This window comes from Phyllobates terribilis, unplaced genomic scaffold (assembly GCF_046119375.1).
Source record: "Phyllobates terribilis strain yellow unplaced genomic scaffold, ASM4611937v1 Scaffold_1__5_contigs__length_1240528914, whole genome shotgun sequence".
Taxonomy (NCBI): domain Eukaryota; kingdom Metazoa; phylum Chordata; class Amphibia; order Anura; family Dendrobatidae; genus Phyllobates; species Phyllobates terribilis.
This window is the reverse complement of record NW_027362761.1, coordinates 617938875-617957656: the sequence shown is the minus strand read 5'-3', so window position 1 is coordinate 617957656 and position 18782 is coordinate 617938875. Positions and strand designations below refer to the sequence as shown.

Below are 18782 nucleotides of genomic sequence, written 5' to 3'. Positions count from 1 at the left end.
TTGCTAACGTGATAGTGCGAGCTGTGTTAGTCCAGTTTGGCATTTTTTTGGTGGGTGAACTTCAGCTTTATGCACAGTAAAGCAAATATTTTTTTTCTGTTGCTAGCCACAGTCCACCAAAGATTTTTTTGTGTGGCAAACGTGATGCAGTCTGCTAAAATCCACCTACTATCTTAGTGGCGGTGAACCTCAGCTGTTTTCAAAGTAAAAAAATAGATTTTTTTGTCTTGCTAGGCAGAGTCCACCAAAATTCATACCAAACGTCATACACTCTGCTATACTATGCAAAAATGCAAGAGCATAATAGGGTCTTATCCAATTAATAAATGTTACATAAAAGTATTAAAAACTGCTCACCTAGTGGGGTTGTGTGGGACACAACACCTATAAAGCCTGGACTCCAGAGGCTGCAGCGTCCTATGGCTATGTCAGATATAGATGCTGGGAAAGGAAGTTGTTTCTGCGCTCTCTGGAGTCACGACAAACCATTAGTATAACTTGGTTATGTATGGTTGTCCTGAGGTAGGAGTCAGTGGACTCTGAAACGCGTAGACAATAAACCTACATTTTTATCCATACTAATGGTTTGTCGTGACTCCAGAGAGCGCAGAAACAACTTCCTTTCCCAGCATCTATCTCTGACACTCTGCTATACGTCAGCTACTACATTAGTGGTGGTGAACTTCAGCTGTTTTCACAGTAGTAAAAGATTTTTTCTGTTGCTTTCCACAGTCCAAAAAATATTTTTTTCTGTCACAAAAGTGTTACACTCTGCAATAAGCCACGTAGTCCTTTTAGTGGTGGTGAAATTCAGCTGTATTCAGAGCTTGTGCAGAGTCTTCTGTTACTAACGTCATACACTAGAGGAATCTCAGGGTGAGAAGGGAGGGTGGTTCACTGCGATCAAGGGGGGTTGGAAATACCAGAAAAACTGTTAGTGAAGGTTTTAGTGAAGGCGAGGAACAAATGGAAGAGGAAGAGGTGATGGGCAAGTAACAGTCAGAACATGAAGAGGATAATCATCCCATCTCTGTGTTTGGTGGGAGGGGACTGAGGAAACAAACATCAGAATTACCCAGCCACCAACACGGCATTGGCTTGAATCTCTTGAAAGAGCCAGACATATGAATGCCTTCTTGCAACATGATCTCAGTATAGTTATGATTCAAAATAGTGCTGACTACTGGGTTGCCACTCTATTAGATCCACGTTATAAGAGTAAATTTTGCAATATACATCCTGCCCTGGAAAGGGACTCCCAAATGCTGGAGTATCGAAACACTCTTTTACACAACCTTAAGATAGGTTTTCTCCAAGTCAGCAGTGAGGCACTCAGTCATCGCAGCTCTACACTTCCAACAGTAGTGTAAGTGGCAGAAGCAATTTCTGGTAGTGCTTTCACACATTTTTTAGACCAGCTCGTGCACCTGCACAACAGAGTACAAGTCTGACACGTGGTGAACGACTGGAGAGGATGATGCACTCCTGATTGATTCTCCATTTGCTGAGTTGGCTGTAGTGGAAGAGGTTTCTGTCCCATTATAATACTTCTAATCTACTGAAATTGATGCCACTTCGGTGGTGTCAGGCCCATTTTTTTTTTAATGTGAACACTCCTGGTTGGTTCTCCATTTACTGGGTTGACTGTAGTGGAAGAGATTTTGGTCTCCATCATAATAGTTATACTCTAGTGAAATTATTTTTTGGTGCAGAAATGGTTCTCAACACAAGGGTACACAAACATGATAAACTTAAAATTGGTTTTCAATAAGCAACCATCAGCTGCCCCATCAAACGCATCTGCTGCTTCTTCATCCTCCTCTGTTACTGAGCCAAATATTGTCACGCAGATCTCTCACCGCAGAACCTCTGGTTGTATACCTGCTCCAGTCAGGCTGAGTGACAGCCCGTCAGCTGTAATGGAAGCGGACACACCTGCTGTGTTTGTTTTACCGAGCACTCCACACATTTCTCAATCCACCGTAACATCTACACCTGTACCTCACTCACGGTCTATCGGTTTGTCCATTTCACCATACTCTGCCCTCTCTCAGCACTGCAGCCAGCCCTCGGTCCCACTGTTGTGTTCACATAAAAGATTGTTTCCTCCTACACATGACAAAGCTAAGAGGTGGAACTCCACCATTTCCAATCTGTTGGCCATGGAAATGGTGGTCTTAGGCCCTAATTTTTTTAAATGTGAACAGTTCTGATTGTGTCTCCAACTGCTGAGTTGGCTGTAGTGGAAGAGGTGTCAGTCTTCATTATACTACTTCTACTCTAATGAAATTGATGCCACTTTAGTGGTTTTAGGCCCTAATTTATTAAAATGTGAACACTCCTGATTGAGTCTCCATTTATTGGGTTGGCTGTACTGGAAGAGGTTTCGGTCTCCATTAAACTATTTCTACTCCAGTGAAATTGATGCCACTTTGCTGGTGTCTGCCACTAATTTTTGGAAATGTGGGAAATCCTGATAGGGTCTCCATCTACTGGGTTGGCTGTAGGGGAAGAGGTGTCATTCCTAATTCTACAATTTGTACTGTACTGAAATTGATGCCACTTTGGTGGTGTATGCCTCTAATTTTTGGAAATCTAGGTGTGATGAAAGCCGGCCGGTGGGTGCAGCTCTCTGGCGCCCCCTTACCTCTCAGGTCAGTCAAGGTACTGCACCTAGAGAAAGTAGTGCCAGGAAGCTGCAACCAGCGCAGGGAACACGGTAGAGTGTTCCCCTTCAACGTCACTAAACCGTAACGTCACTACACAGCACAACTCGCTAGCGCCCTCTTAGCCTCAGGTCAGTCAAGGAACTGCACCTAGGATAAGCGGTCGCCAGAGAGACTGTCCTGTAACCTACTGGGTATCGGGGCCCTCTGTAGTGAGGGCGGTATATATATCTTCCTTGGCCGCGCCAGGAATATATATATCTGAACCTCCGACCGTCACTACCAGCCTTCCCCAATCCCCAGTTGGTATGCTGCCACCAGTCCCTATTTTAGATATACGCCCAGTCCGTGAATGGGCCTATATCGGGTCAGGAACCAACCCTGGGTAGCGTTTTGGCTTGAGCCGAGCTCACACGGACGTGCGTTCGTTATGCAGAATAAAAGGCAGGCCCACAATTACTTGAGGTAATTGATTATAATAATACACTAGATACACGATATACAACTAAATATACACAGGTATAAGGTCAGGCTAAACTATACAACAATGGAATACAACACACAGAATCACCACAGCATATCAGTTACCGGTTTCTTGATTTTCTTGTGACGCAGGGAGAGGATTCTGCGGTCGCAGGCACGGTTCTTTGTTACAGGCTGAGGCCTACCACCGCATGGTCAAACTGCTCCTCCCCTTGGTGGCCTCAGCTGGTGCTCAGATGTTCAGCACACCACTCTTGGGTCAAGACTGACTTGTCTCTTGTCTGTCCTGCTATCTTACCTGCCCTGTCCCGCCCACTGCTGGTGAGGTCAGCTGGCTCAGTCTCCACCCTCAGGTCTAACTTCGATCAGAAGCCCAAATTCTATGGAACCCAATAACTTCTTCTGGGATGGTCTCATGATACCCCCAGGGGTTCCCATGGATTCGGGCCGCCGTAACCGACCTTTTGATATCAATTATGATACCATACGGTCCTCAGGAATGGCTCCGCGCTATATCTTGGCTTCCAGAGCACGTACAAACGTCTACCGCGGAGGCTTGTGTGCGCAATGGCTCCGGGACGCCGTGATATTTTTTTATTGGCCCATCCCACGCAACATGCGTGTACTATTCATGTTTCTATATCTTATGCCTCCATGCTTGTGACAGACAAAGAAACTAGTCCTATGGGACAAATGGTCAGGTACAGATAGACGAAGCACCCCCACCTGCTGGCTGTGTTTCCTCTCGAAGTCTTTGAAGCTCCTAGCATTCAAGTGTTAAGTAGGCTTCTTATCGTACAGGAGCCTGGATGGGGGGAAACTATCTAGTTGACGTTTTAACAGAAGGTCCCAAGGGTGGGGGCTGCTGAAGTGTGGCCATCCCTGGATATGATTTATCATTACCAAGATGGCGGCTACAGGTTCATCACACTAGGGAATCCTGATTGGTTCTCCATCTATTGGGTTGGCTGTAGTGGAAGAGATGTTGGTCCCCATTATACTACTTCTACTCTAGTGAAATTGATGCCACTTTGGTGGTTTTAGGCCCTAATTTTTTAAAATGTGAACTCTCCTGATTGGGTCTCCATCTATTGGGTTGGCTGTACTGGAAGAGATTTCGGTCTACATTAAACTAGTTCTACTGAAGTGAAATTAATTCTTTGGTGCATATATTTTTGTCACATGGGTACACAAGGTATAATCGGAATTGTTTTTCTTAGTACCATGGTATATAAAGGTAATGTTCTGGGACCCATGCTTGTGGAAGGTGGGGACAACACCGGGAGAAATAGTGGCAGCTGGGGACCGAATATGGAGACCTGACCGCTGCCGTCATGAGGTTGTGAAAAGCTTCCGCCTCCATGAGCCTAAAAGGCCACATTTCAAGTGCAAGAAGCTGTCCAGAAATGTGGCAGTTTGGTATTGCGGCCTGTGGGTAGCTGGCTGCATACTTGTGCTTGCATTCCAAGTAACAGAAAACTAAGGAGATGGATGGCCTCATCATCATCACAACCTGAAGGGTTTGCGCTATGAACTCTCCTGATGGAGAAGCCAGGGCCCACCTTAGGAGTCTCCGATTCTCTGATGGGCCTGTCCTACCCTGCCGAGAAGCAGCCCTGGCTAAGAAAAGTGTGTGGGAAGGTTCCCGGACACTCTATGGCTGCTTTTTTACTGTTTGCTGGCTCCAGCAATCCATAGGATTGCAATCTATAAGATCCCTTCACTGGCTCCCAATTGTCCAGTGTATCCAGTTCAAACTACTAACACTGACGTACAAAGCCACCCATAACCTTTCTTCTCTGTACATCTCTGAACTAATCTCCCAATATATTCCCTTACGTAATCTCCGGTCCTCCCAAGACCTCCTTCTTTCCACACTTATTTTTTCCTCACCCAATCACCTCCAATACTTCTACCAAATATGCCCCATCCTCTGGAATTCTGTGCCTCAACACATCCGATTAGCCACCACATTCGTATCCTTCAGACACAACCTGAAAACCCATCTCTTCAAGACAGCCCGCTATTACCTTGCTGCCACCTCACCTCAACACCACAATCTGTTGCTAATGCAACTCCATAACCTACTGTCTCCTTCCCCACCATCCTGTAGAATGTAAGGCAGCAAGTGCAGGGTCTATAAGACTTAAGATTCAATATGGCACCTTGGCAAAGCCCAGTTATGTTCTCCCTCTGATATCTAACAATAACAAACAGGTCATGCTGGAGAAACTTGCACCTACTGTCACTCAGTGTTTTCAGCTCCTTTGTGAGAAACTAATGTTTGCTCAGTCTGTCTACCAAATAAAATTCCTGAGGTACGGAAATTGTGGACGGCTTTGCTTCTGGTACTGGGTGCTAATACCTGTTAGAACCCTCCTGTTTGTTTTTTCCATCTTGTGTTTGCGGTCACGTGACCACCTGCCTTTATATTCCAGCTCCGTCTGTTTGCTGTGCTGGACTTCAGTGTTGTTTGACTATTTTGCTAGCCAGGTGCTTCGGTGCCTATATCTCTCAGTTCGCTTGGTCCTTTTGGGACCTCTAGTACCTTTTTGTCAGTTTTTCTTTTGTGTTCTGCAACAACCTTCTCTGTTCAGGAGGTGTCCCATTTTGTTCCAGTCCTTAGTTCTTTTAGGGACCCCTTCCCTTTATTCTATAGGTCTTCATTCAGACTAGCCTAGGACTAAGGCGGGTCTGTTCGCTAGGAACAGGCAGCCTGCTACATCGTAGGGATTCAGCTTAGTCTTACTGTAGGGAAAGCTTTCCCCTTCTTTCCTTAGTACATGTTTGCAGATCTTACCAGTAAGTCCAGCCCAAAAAATAAGGAAAATTATTATGGGGATCAGTATGGCTTCTGTCCAGGATTTGGCTCGACGTTTGCAGGGGTTGACTCTGGAGGTGGCCGAGCTCCAGCAACACGTGAGTAGCTGTCCTGGAGCGCATTTTGTCGAACCCAAGGTAGGACTGCCTGATGTTTTTAATGGTAAACAGCAAGATTTTTTTTAATTTTTAAAAATGCTTGTTTGTTATATTTTCGTTTGAGACCAAGGTCCTCTGGGAATGAATCACAGCGCATTGGTTTTATTATGTCACTATTGCTTAATGAACCACAAGGGTTGGCATTTTCTCTTCAACCTAATGATCCATGTTTGAGGTCGGTATAAGAATTTTTTTCTGCTATGGGTCTATTATATGATGATCCTGATCGAATCTCATCTGCTGATGCAGAACTCAGCTGTTTGAATCAGTGGTCAGGTGATGTTGAAAATTATTGCACACACTTTATAAGGTGGGCTTCTGAAGTCAGATGGAATGATCCTGCGCTGAAATGTTTATTTCTTGCTGGTCTGAGTGAAAGGGTTAAGAATTTGCTAATTGCATTCCCTGCACCTGAGACTCTGCAGGATGCCATGCAATTATCTGTTCGTGTGGATAGGAGGCTGAGATTTAGGCAGAATGAGGTAAAGACTCCTGTATTGCCAGGTCCTAGTCCCCAGAAAATCTGCTCAGACGGCGGAGAACCGATGGAGGTTTGGACGATGTCGCTCCGCTCTCAGGAAAGAGACTGGAGGTTCGCCAAGGGATTGTGTCTTTATTGTGGTAAAGCTGACCATTTGATTAAGTATTGTGAGCTTTGTTTAAGTTAAGAAAAAAAAAGGTCAGATGCGCCCTTATAGCTTGTTTACACTGTGCAGGAGTATTTCTTTCAGGGAGTACTACTTTGCAGGAAAATTTGATTGAATTTCAGGTATTTGTGGATTGTGGTTCAACACTTAATGTGATTGATAAAGGGTTTTTGGAATAACTTAAATTGAAATCCAAACCTTTGTCATCACCTATTTCTGTGATTGCAATTGATAACACTCCCTTGAAATGTATTACTCACAAGACTGCTGCATTTCCCCTCACTATCAATGGACTTCACCAAGAAATTTTGGACTTGGTTGTATTAGATAATTTACCCTCTCCGGTCGTTCTAGGATTGCCTTAGTTAAAACTGCACAATTCTTTGCTGGACTAGTCTACTAATATGATAAAGTCTTGGAGTCCGAAGTGCTATGATAAATGTTGTAATGGTCGCATTGTGGCTGTGGAAAAAGGGGAATTACCGGTACCTATTCAAGATTTTTGGAGGGTTTTTTCGGAGGAGGAGTAGCAGGTTTTGCCTCCTCATAGGGATTATGATTGCGCCATTGAGTTTGTTCCGGGAGCTACTCTTCCCAAAAGTCGCTTGTTTAATCTGACTATCCCTGAGAGAAAGGTCTTGGAGGAATACATACAGAGTAGCCTGGCCGCCGGTCACATTAGAACTTCTAAGTCGCCTGTGGCAGTTGGATTTTTCTTTGTTTAAAAAAAGGACGGGGGTTTGCGTCCGTGTCTGGATTTTCGTGAAATTAATAAGATTACCGTACGCAATTCCTACCCATTGCCGTTAATTCCTGACTTGTTTAGCCAGTTAGTGGGAGCCAAGTGGCTCTCTAAGATTGATCTCCGGGGGGCATAAAATTTGTTACGAGTGAAGGAGGGTGATGAATGGAAAACTGCTTTTAACACTCCAGAAGGTCATTTTGAGAATCTGGTGATGCCTTTTGGTCTTACCAATGCACCTGCATTTTTTCAGAACCTTATTACACTGTGTTCCAAATTATTATGCAAATAATATTTTCTCAGATTTTCCCAAATTACCTATATGAATTGCAGTCATTGTAATTTTCCAGTCAAATAACTATTAGAGTACAATGGAAAGGTTTTAGTACAAACTGCCTATGATAACAGGATATTTTTTTAAAAATAAAAAACTCAAACTGCACTCAAAATGCATGTTCCAAATGATTATGAACAGCAGAGTTTTCAACCTTTTCATTTTAATAAAGAACAAAAAAATTGTCATTTTTGAAATTATAAGCATTAGCAGGTTATTACAAACTGAAATCAAAACTTTATTCTAGGTGATGTTACATTTGCACATAGGACCCCTTGTTCGAAAGGAGCTTCTGAACTCTCTCGTCCATTGAATTTGTCAGGTTTTGGATGGTTTCTGCTTCCAGTTGTTTTGCATGAGGACAGAATACCCTCCCAGAGCTGTTGCTTAGTTGTGAACTGCCTCCCGCCATCATAGACACTCCTTTTGATGATGCTCCAGAGGTTCTCAATGGGGTTGAGGTCAGGGGAGCATGGGGGCCACACCATAAGTTTGTCCCCTTTTATGCCCATAGCAGCCAGAGATGCAGATGTGTTATGTGCAGCATGCGACGGGGCATTATCATGCATGAAATGATCTCGATGGTCCAGATTGATGGAGTGGAGGATGGCTGGTTGATGGACACCCCATGCAAACACGGCTACGGCGCTAACAAGGAGGAGGTGGAGCAATGTTTTGGGCTGGAATCATGGGGAGAGAGATTGTAGGCCCTTTTAGGATCCCTGAAGGGGTAAAGATGAACTCCATAATGTATGTTGAGTTTCTCAAACAGCACTTCCTTCCATGGTTCAAGAAGAAGAACCGTGCATTCCGCAGAGATGTACGGAGGAGAGAGATTATGGATGGCTTTGTAGGTCAGTGTTAGTAGCTTAAACTGGATACGCTGGGCAATTGGGAGCCAGTGAAAGGCTTTGCAAAGGGGGATAACAGAGGAGTAGGAAAGCAAGTGATTAACTAGTTGCACAGCAGAGTTAAGGATCGACTGGAGGGGTGTGAGAGTGTTAGCAGGTAGGCCACAGAGGAGGGTGTTGCAGTAGTCGAGGCGGGAGATGATGAGGGCATGCACAAGCAGTTTAGTAGATTGAGGGTTGAGGAAAGGACGGATTCTGGAAATATTTCTGAGCTGGAGGTGTCAGGAGGTGGCAAGGGCTTGGATGTGGGTTTGAAGGACAGGGCAGAGTCAAGGGTTACTCCGAGGCAGCAGATTGCCGGTACAGGGGAAAGTGTGATGTCATTTATTGTGATAGAAAGATCAGGTGGGGAAGATATGCGGGACTATTAGTTTAGTTCTCCGTATTCTAGTGTGTATTTATTTCGTTCTCCAACCTATCCATACCCACTCCCAGTGGTTAACATCTGGTGATGAGGGTTTGGATTCTTCTTGGACCCTACTTTGTCCTGGCATGGATCAACTGAAAAAAAATGTGGGCATTGCTACACATGCTTCCCCCCTCTTGAGTCTGTGAAGCTTTGGATCAGACCTCTGATGCCTCGAAATAGAATGTGTTAACAGCTCTGCAGACTCACCCATCTGTGCTTCCTCATAGTCAGTTGGCCGGTTGGAGAGTTGTGACATGGGTGAAAACAAGGGTTAATGGGGTGGCACCTCTGAGGACTGTACTGTGTGTGATGTTAAGGTGGAGGAAGAAGAGCAGAGGCCACTTGATGCAGTGCTTGTCATCTACTGGAGCACATGTTCTTACTGCCCCTCATCTACAAGGCATACCGCTGTGTGACTGCCAAAGAAAGGGAGTGGAGTCCAGTAACAGAAGTTTTCAAAATGCTGCACAATTGCTCACTGCAGCAAAACAAACCTACTTCTGATCTCTCATATCATACGTGTCTCACAGCCCTAAACAGCTATTCAGTACTTTCAAGTCCCTCCTCTGTCCACCAGCTCCCCCTCCCTCTCCTCTCCTCTCCTCTCATCTCAGCTGAAGACTTAGCGTCATTCTTCAAGCTGAAGATTGACAACATAGGGCAAAGATTTTGCTTAAAGTCCCAACAGCCCCTTCTCATAACGACTCAACTCTCCTCCAAAACCAGCTTCTCCGCCATCATGGAAGATCATCTTTACTCTCCAAATCACATCTCACCACCTGTGAACTTGACCTAATACCATCCCACCTCATTCCAAACTGTACCACAGTCTTCATCCCAAGCCTAACCCTCTTCTTCTACCTGTCACTAACAACTGGCTTCCCCTCATGATTCAAACATACCTCGATCACGCCCATCCTCCAAAAGCCCTCCCTTGATTCATCCTATGTTTAGCTATCGGCCAATCTCACTTCTCACCTATGCCTCCAAACTACTGGATCAACACATCTATTTTGAACTGTCCTCCCACCTCTCCTCTTGCTCCCTCTTATAATCAGGCTTACGACCTCACCATTCCACTGAAACTGCCCTGACTAAAGTCACCAACAATCTACTAACTGCCAAATCAAAGCCAGACTACTCTGTCTTCCTCCTCCTCGACCTGTCATCTGCCTTCGATACAGTAGATCATACCCTTTTACTTGAGACTCTCATCTCTCGGCATCACAGACTTGGCCCTGTCTTGGATCTTTTCATACCTTACTGACAGGACATTCAGTGTCTTCCACTCACACACCACCTCCTCATCTCATCCCCTATGTGTCGGTGTCCCCTAAGGTTCAGTTGTAGGACCCAGGCTCTTCTCCATCTACCCCTTCGTCCTGGGACAGCTCAAGGTCTCACGGCTTTCAGTATCACCTCTATGCTGATGACACACAGACCTACCTCTCTGGACCTGATATCACCTCCTTACTAACCAGAATCCCGCAATGTGTGTCCTGTATTTCATCTTTCTTCTCTGCTACATTTGTAAAAATGAACATGGATAAAACAGAATGCATCATCTTTCCACCATCTCATTCACCCCCCCCCCAACTGACCTATCAGTGAATGCCTGCCCACTCTCCCCAGTCCCACAAGCTTGACTCTGATCTGTCTTTCAAACCACAGATCCAAGCCCTTTCCACTTGCTGCTGACTCCACCTCCAAAGTATCTTGGGGATCCGCACATTCCTCAACCATGAATGTAGAAAAACACCAGGGCACGCCCTCATCATCTCCCGCCTCGACTACTACAAGCTCCTGCTCTGTGGCCTCCCTTCTATCACTCTCGCACCCCTCCAATCTATCCTAAACTGTGTTGGCCGACTAATCCACCTGTCCCCCCGCTATTCCCAGGCTTCTCCCCTCTGTCAATCCCTGCGCTGGCTCTCTGTTGCCCAGTGACTCCAGTTGAAAAGTCTAACTTTGGCATACCAAGCCATCGAAAACCTGTCTCCTCCATACATGTGTGACCTAGTCTCCCTGTACTAGTTACCTGCACGCAACCTCCCATCCTTCCAAGATCTCCTTCTCTACTTCCCTCTTATCTCTTCTTGTCACAATCCCATACAAGATTTGTCCCGTGCATCTCCCCTACTGTGATAACGCTGTACCCCAACACATCAGACGGTCGCCTACCGTGGAAACCTTGAAAAGGAAGCTGAAGACCCACTTCTTGTGACAAGCGTACAATCTGCGGTAACCCTCACTCCACCATACCGCTGCACGGCTAGCTGTACCCTGACCTACTGTATCCTCACCCATCCCTTCCAGATTGTGCGCCTTTGCGGGCAGGGTCCTTTCTCCTCTTGTATCAGTTGGTGACTCCTTTTCACATGTAAAGCGCCACGGAATAAATTTCGCTGTAATAGTAATAATAATTATAGTACTTGTACTCTGGGTCAATTGATGGCACTTTCCAGGTGTCTACCCCTAATTTGATGTGTTTTGGAAGTTTTTGGGCCCGTTTTAAGGTGTTGTGTATGCATTTTTTTTGTCCCCCCCCATTGAATCCTATGGTGTTCGGTAACGTTTGACGATCATTCGACGAATAAATCGGCGAATATTGCAAATTCGGTGATCGTAATACAAATCGAATATTGAAACATTTGCTCATCTCTAGTTACTAGCTTGGATATTTTAGTCAAAATATCAACTAAGACCTTATGCATTTTTTTGTAGCCAGGCCCTGAAGGTTTGGAATGGGGTGTATGGTTTTTGTAGGATGCAGATATAGAGTGCTGTCAAGCCCATCTGATCTAATAGTATGGGTGTGATCAATAGACTGTAAGTCAGCATGGTGCACTACACCTAAGTGTGTTACTGGCCCCTTATATATGTCTCATCTATGTGTATCTATAATATTAAGCATCCACCCCCACTCCCTAATGGATGATAGGAGTGTGACTGTAAGATAGGTGTGTGAGTTGTTCTTCATCAGAATTCTGCACCTGTGCTGCCTCCACCTTTTTTTATTATGGGGGTCTGCTGCATCCTGCACACATCCTTGTTGAAATAGTCCAATATTAGACCCATACATGTCTCCCAAATACCACTGCTAGCTACCACCCATTACCAGCCATTTTACCCATGGCCAGATAATGTGCAGATGACCTGAACCTAATAAAACTGTGTTTGCATTAAAAAGCTCAATAGGGGTTTAATATACTCCTAGGAGAGCTCAGAGTATTAGAATTGTATTTTATGGAGAATTAGGGACTTTTCAGAATTGATATTCGTGAATTTATTTGCCAAAAATCTAATTTTGGGGGAAAATTCAGCAAAGCTGGAAAACTCAAATTTCAAGAGATCCTTCTACCTCTTCTCATGATCTATTGTTTCAATTAGGTTTATATCTTTTTAATTATTTTTATATCACTGTATGTAATTTTCACAATGGCCACTTACAAAAATCTTACAACCACTAGCGATATCTACAGCTCCAACATTCCTACAACCCGAGCAGATTAAAACACTTAAAAAAAAGCCAGTGCGCTGGAGACCCATCGGACTGAGCCTCATCCAATCCTTATCTCCTATTAATACAGTTATATAGTGCCCCAAATGTACAATATCTATAATATAATCGCACAAGCGTCCCTCTGTCTGAAGCCTCTATAGACTGCGCAAGCGCGACGCGCCTGGCAAGTCTGGACCCCACAGAGGAATGCAACGACATCCTAAGCGAGGAGTTTAGGATGATGATTGTGGCCCCGGAGATCGCGGTATGCGTAAGCACTGAATTGGAGGATGAGAGGGCCACACATACCAGGATTGGGGGATGAGGGGGCCACACATACCAGGATTGGGGGATGAGGGGGCCACACATACCAGGATTGGGGGATGAGGGGGCCACACATACCAGGATTGGGGGATGAGGGGTACCATACATACCAGGATTGGAGGATGAGGGATACCATGCATACCAGGATTGGGGGATGAGGGGTACCATGCATAGCAGGATTTGGGGGATGAGGGGTACCATGCATACCAGGATTGGGGATGAAGGGTGCCATGCATACCAGGATTGGGGATGAGGCATGCCATGCATACCAGGATTGGGGATGAGGGGTGCTATGCATATCAGGATTAGTGGTGAGGGGTGCCATGCATACCAGGATGGGGGGTGAGGGGCCCATGCATACCAGGATAGTGATGAGGGATGCCATGCATACCAGGATTGGGGATGAGGGGTGCCATGCGTCCCTCTGTCTGAAGCCTCTATAGACTGCGCAAGCGCGACGCGCCTGGCAAGTCTGGACCCCACAGAGTAATGCAACGACATCCTAAGCGAGGAGTTTAGGATGATGATTGTGGCCCCGGAGATCGCGGTATGCATAAGCACTGAATTGGAGGATGAGAGGGCCACACATACCAGGATTGGGGGATGAGGGGGCCACACATACCAGGATTGTGGGATGAGGGGGCCACACATACCAGGATTGGGGGATGAGGGGGCCACACATACCAGGATTGGGGGATGAGGGCTACCATACATACCAGGATTGGAGGATGAGGGATACCATGCATACCAGGATTGGGGGATGAGGGGTACCATGCATAGCAGGATTTGGGGGATGAGGGGTACCATGCATACCAGGATTGGGGATGAGGGATGCCATGCATACCAGGATTGGGGATGAGGCATGCCATGCATACCAGGATTGGGGATGAGGGGTGCTATGCATATCAGGATTAGTGGTGAGGGGTGCCATGCATACCAGGATGGGGGGTGAGGGGCCCATGCATACCAGGATAGTGATGAGGGATGCCATGCATACCAGGATTGGGGATGAGGGGTGCCATGCATACCAGGATTGGGGGATGAGGGGGTACCATTCATACCAGGATTGGGGGATGAGGGGGTACCATGCATACCAGGATTGGGGATGAGGGGTGCCATGCATACCAGGATAGGGATGAGAGGTGCCATGCATACTAGGATAGGGATGAGGGGTGCCATGCATACCAGGATGGGGATGAGGGGTGCCATGCATACCATGATTGGGGATGAGGGGTGCCATGCATACCAGAATTGGGGATGAGGGGTGCCATGCATACCAGGATAGGGATGAGGGGTGCCATGCATACCAGGATTGGGTATGAGGGGGCCATGCATACCAGGATAGGGATGAGGGTGCCATGCATACCAGGATAGGGATGAGGGGGTACCATGCATACCAGGATAGGGATGAGGGGTGCCATGAATACCAGGATAGGGATGAGGGGGTACCATGCATACCAGGAATGGGGATGAGGGGTGTCATGCATACCAGGATAGGGATGAGGGGGGCCATGCATACCAGGATTGGGGATGAGGGGGCCATGCATACCAGGATAGGGGGATGAGAGGGTACCATGCATACCAGGATTGGGGGATAAGGGGTACCATGCATACCAGGATTGGGGATGAGGCGTGCCATGCATACCAGGATAGGGAAGAGGGGAAAATCTGCAGATAAAACTCCGCGTACCCGCAAGACACAATGATGTGTAGTAGATTTGAAATACGCACCGTAGGTCAGTTTACACTGAGTAAAAGAAAAAGCGCAGTGTGCATGAGATCTCTATAAATCCATCCACTTTGCTGAAACTATAGGATGCTGTGTTTGATGTTCATTGTGATTTTTATTTCATTGTGTGCACAGAGCCTAAAGGTAAGTGCACATGTTAAATATTTGTTGTAGACGTTTCTGCATCAAAAATATCTCTTGGCAGTAAAAAACTATATTAAAACTGTGTTTTTGATGCGTTTTTTCCCGCATTCATTGGTGAGGGTGAAAAATGCTGCAAAACCGCTGAAGTGATTGAAGGGTTGCAGATTTGAAACTGCTTAAATTCTGATAGAAAAAATAAGCAACGTGTGGAGGAGATTTCCGAGATCTCATTTACTTTGCTGGAACAGTAAAATGCTGTGATTTTTTTGCTCCACAAATGTGCAGAAAAAGCAACAAAAACATTACATGTGAACATACCCTTAAATAGCAAATTATCTTTTTCAGAAATATTTTATACTCCACGTCACAAGGAACAATGAACAAGGTCCGGGAGGCATGAAACAGTATTTTGAATATTCTGATGTATTTTGCACCTATCTGTGGTGGATTAATAAATTTTCAATGCAATCATAGAGCGGTGACTAATTCCCTAAATATCGTTCCATAGATTTTCCATCTTTGAGAACTGATTATATACAACTGTGCCAACCATAAAAAAAATACATAGAACCTTGATGATCCATGGATTCCCTCTCATCGTAGCCTCTTCTTCTATGGACCCTTCTAATATTTTACCCCAGAAATGGTGGGTCTAGTATCCCTCTGATATCCCAATCCAATGGCAAAATAATGGAAAATAGGATGGTTGGATGCCAAATGCTGTATGCATGGGTGAGTACGACCCCCGCGTGTCCTGTGTGTATAGGAGAGTACGACCCCCGCGTGTCCTGTATGTATAGAAGAGTACGACCCCCGCGTGTCCTGTATGTATAGGAGAGTACGACCCCCGCGTGTCCTGTATGTACAGAAGAGTACAATCCCCGTGTGTCCTGTGTGTACAGAAGAGTACAGCCCCCGCGTGTCCTGTGTGTATAGGAGAGTACGACCCCCGCGTGTCCTGTGTGTATAGGAGAGTACGACCCCCACGTGTCCTGTGTGTATAGGTGAGTACGACCCCCGCATGTCCTGTGTGTATAGGAGAGTACGACCCCTGCGCGTCCTATATGTATAGGAGAGTACGACCCCCGCGTGTCCTGTGTGTATAGGAGAGTACGACCCCCGCGTGTCCTATATGTATAGGAGAGTACGACCCCCACGTGTCCTGTGTGTATAGGAGAGTACGACCCCCGCGTGTCCTGTATGTACAGAAGAGTACAATCCCCGCGTGTCCCGTGTGTAGAGGAGAGTGCGACCCCCGCGTGTCCCGTGTGTAGAGGGGAGTGCGACCCCCGCGCGTCCCATGTGTAGAGGGGAGTGCGACCCCCGCGCGTCCCGTGTGCAGAGGGGAGTGCGACCCCCGCGCGTCCCGTGTGCAGAGGGGAGTGCGACCCCCGCGCGTCCCGTGTGCAGAGGGGAGTGCGACCCCCGAGCGTCCCGTGTGCAGAGGGGAGTGCGACCCCCGCGCGTCCCGTGTGCAGAGGGGAGTGCGACCCCCGCGCGTCCCGTGTGCAGAGGGGAGTGCGACCCCCGCGCGTCCCGTGTGCAGAGGGGAGTGCGACCCCCGCGCGTCCCGTGTGCAGAGGGGAGTGCGACCCCCGCGCGTCCCGTGTGTAGAGGGGAGTGCGACCCCCGCGCGTCCCGTGTGTAGAGGGGAGTGCGACCCCCGCGCGTCCCGTGTGTAGAGGGGAGTGCGACCCCCGCGCGTCCCGTGTGTAGAGGGGAGTGCGACCCCCGCGCGTCCCGTGTGTAGAGGGGAGTGCGACCCCCGCGCGTCCCGTGTGTAGAGGGGAGTGCGACCCCCGCGCGTCCCGTGTGTAGAGGGGAGTGCGACCCCCGCGCGTCCCGTGTGTAGAGGGGAGTGCGACCCCCGCGCGTCCCGTGTGTAGAGGGGAGTGCGACCCCCGCGCGTCCCGTGTGTAGAGGGGAGTGCGACCCCCTCGCGTCCCGTTCGTAGAGGGGAGTGCGACCCCCGCGCGTCCCGTGTGTAGAGGGGAGTGCGACCCCCTCGCGTCCCGTGTGTAGAGGGGAGCGCGACTCCCGCGCGTCCCGTGTGTAGATGAGAGCGCGACCCCCGCGCGTCCCGTGTGTAGAGGAGAGCGCGATCCCCGCGCGTCCCGCGTGTAGAGGAGAGCGCGACCCCCGCGCGTCCCGTGTGTAGAGGAGAGCGCGACCCCCGCGCGTGCCGCGTGTAGAGGAGAGCGCGACCCCCGCGCGTCCCGCGTGTAGAGGAGAGCGCGACCCCCGCGCGTCCCGCGTGTAGAGGAGAGCGCGACCCCCGCGCGTCCCGCGTGTAGAGGAGAGTGCGACCCCCGCGTGTAGAGGAGAGTGCGACCCCCGCGTGTAGAGGAGAGTGCGACCCCCGCGTGTAGAGGAGAGTGCGACCCCCGCGTGTAGAGGAGAGTGCGACCCCCGCGCGTCCCGTGTGTAGAGGAGAGTGCGACCCCCGCGCGTCCCGTGTGTAGAGGAGAGTGCGACCCCCGCGCGTCCCGTGTGTAGAGGAGAGTGCGACCCCCGCGCGTCCCGTGTGTAGAGGAGAGTGCGACGTCCCGTGTGTAGAGGAGAGTGCGACGTCCCGTGTGTAGAGGAGAGTGCGACGTCCCGTGTGTAGAGGAGAGTGCGACGTCCCGTGTGTAGAGGAGAGTGCGACCCCCGCGCGTCCCGTGTGTAGAGGAGAGTGCGACTCCTTTATCACCCGCTGTATTGGTTTTTGGGTCTCCCATATATCAGGATACATTTAGATTCTCCTAGATCCATCTACATCAGACACACGATCCCCGAGTCCAGGGAGAACCTCCACCAGGCCGATCATTGTGGATCCATTACTATTATTTTGTCTCCTCTTCCTTATATTTGGACCAGGTGAGATGAAGGAAGGAATGAGGAGGCTCCATGGCTACTTTACTCTTTTCCATAGCCCGAGGATCCAGGTTTTCATTTCATTCACCTTTTCTGGTGATGTGGCCTTTTAGATGACATTTTCCAGTAACATATGAAGGCTGAACGTTGGGATTTAATAGGGTTTTTTTATCGAGATTTTGCCATACCTTCTGGTAAAATACACCAACTAATGTAGATTTTTTGCTTTGGCGGAAAATATGAAGGAATGAGAATGAAGAGGTAAAAGCTGCAGACGTGAACTCAAATTGGCAATCATTAAAGTGAACCTGACAGCTGATACACGCTGCACAATCCACGGGCATCATGTTTTTGGAGTGTTTCAGATTGAGATTTGTCATCTGCTTTATTTCTATTTACAGAAAATTTTACATGAATATTTCTCAGTTTTATGTTAGGAGTGAATGTGACGGCCCCAGAGGTGACCTCTACCAGCATCAGACTGCGGATCGTTTGCTCCCCGGATCAGTGCCACAACCCCAGCACGTCTTATATATACTCCTGTATATACCTCAGAGAGGTCAACATAGGATGTGTATATAGAATCATAGAATCATAGAATCATAGAATGGTAGAGTTGGAAGGGACCTCCTGGGTCATCTGGTCCAACCCCCTGCTCAAAGCAGGATTCACTAAATCATCTCAGACAGATGTCTGTCCAGCCTCTGTTTGAAGACGTCCATTGAAGGGGAACTCACCACCTCTCGTGGCAGCCTGTTCCACTCATTAATCACCCTAACTGTCAAAAAGTTTTTTCTAATATCTAATCTGTGTCTCCTCCCATTTAGTTTCATCCCATTGCTTCTAGTCTTTCCTTGTGCAAATGAGAATAAAGATGATCCTTCTACAATGTGACAGCCCTTGACATATTTGTAGACAGCTATTAAGTCTCCTCTCAGTCTTCTTTTTTGCAAGCTAAACATTCCCAAATCCTGCAACCGTTCCTCATAGGACATGGTTTGCAGACCAGTCACCATTCTGGTCGCTCTTCTCTGAACTTGCTCCAGTTTGTCTATG

General features: G+C 47.7%; 1 long non-coding RNA gene across 1 annotated transcript in view; it reads left to right on the top strand.

Moving 5' to 3' along the window:
* Window positions 1-18294, top strand: part of LOC141169725 (uncharacterized) — an 85445-nt gene extending 67151 nt beyond the window's left edge. Inside the window, exon 3 of the long non-coding RNA XR_012252299.1 lies at window positions 18164-18294. This is a non-coding gene — a long non-coding RNA (uncharacterized lncRNA). The remainder of the gene's footprint in view (window positions 1-18163) is intronic.
* The last annotated feature ends 488 nt before the right edge of the window (window positions 18295-18782 follow it).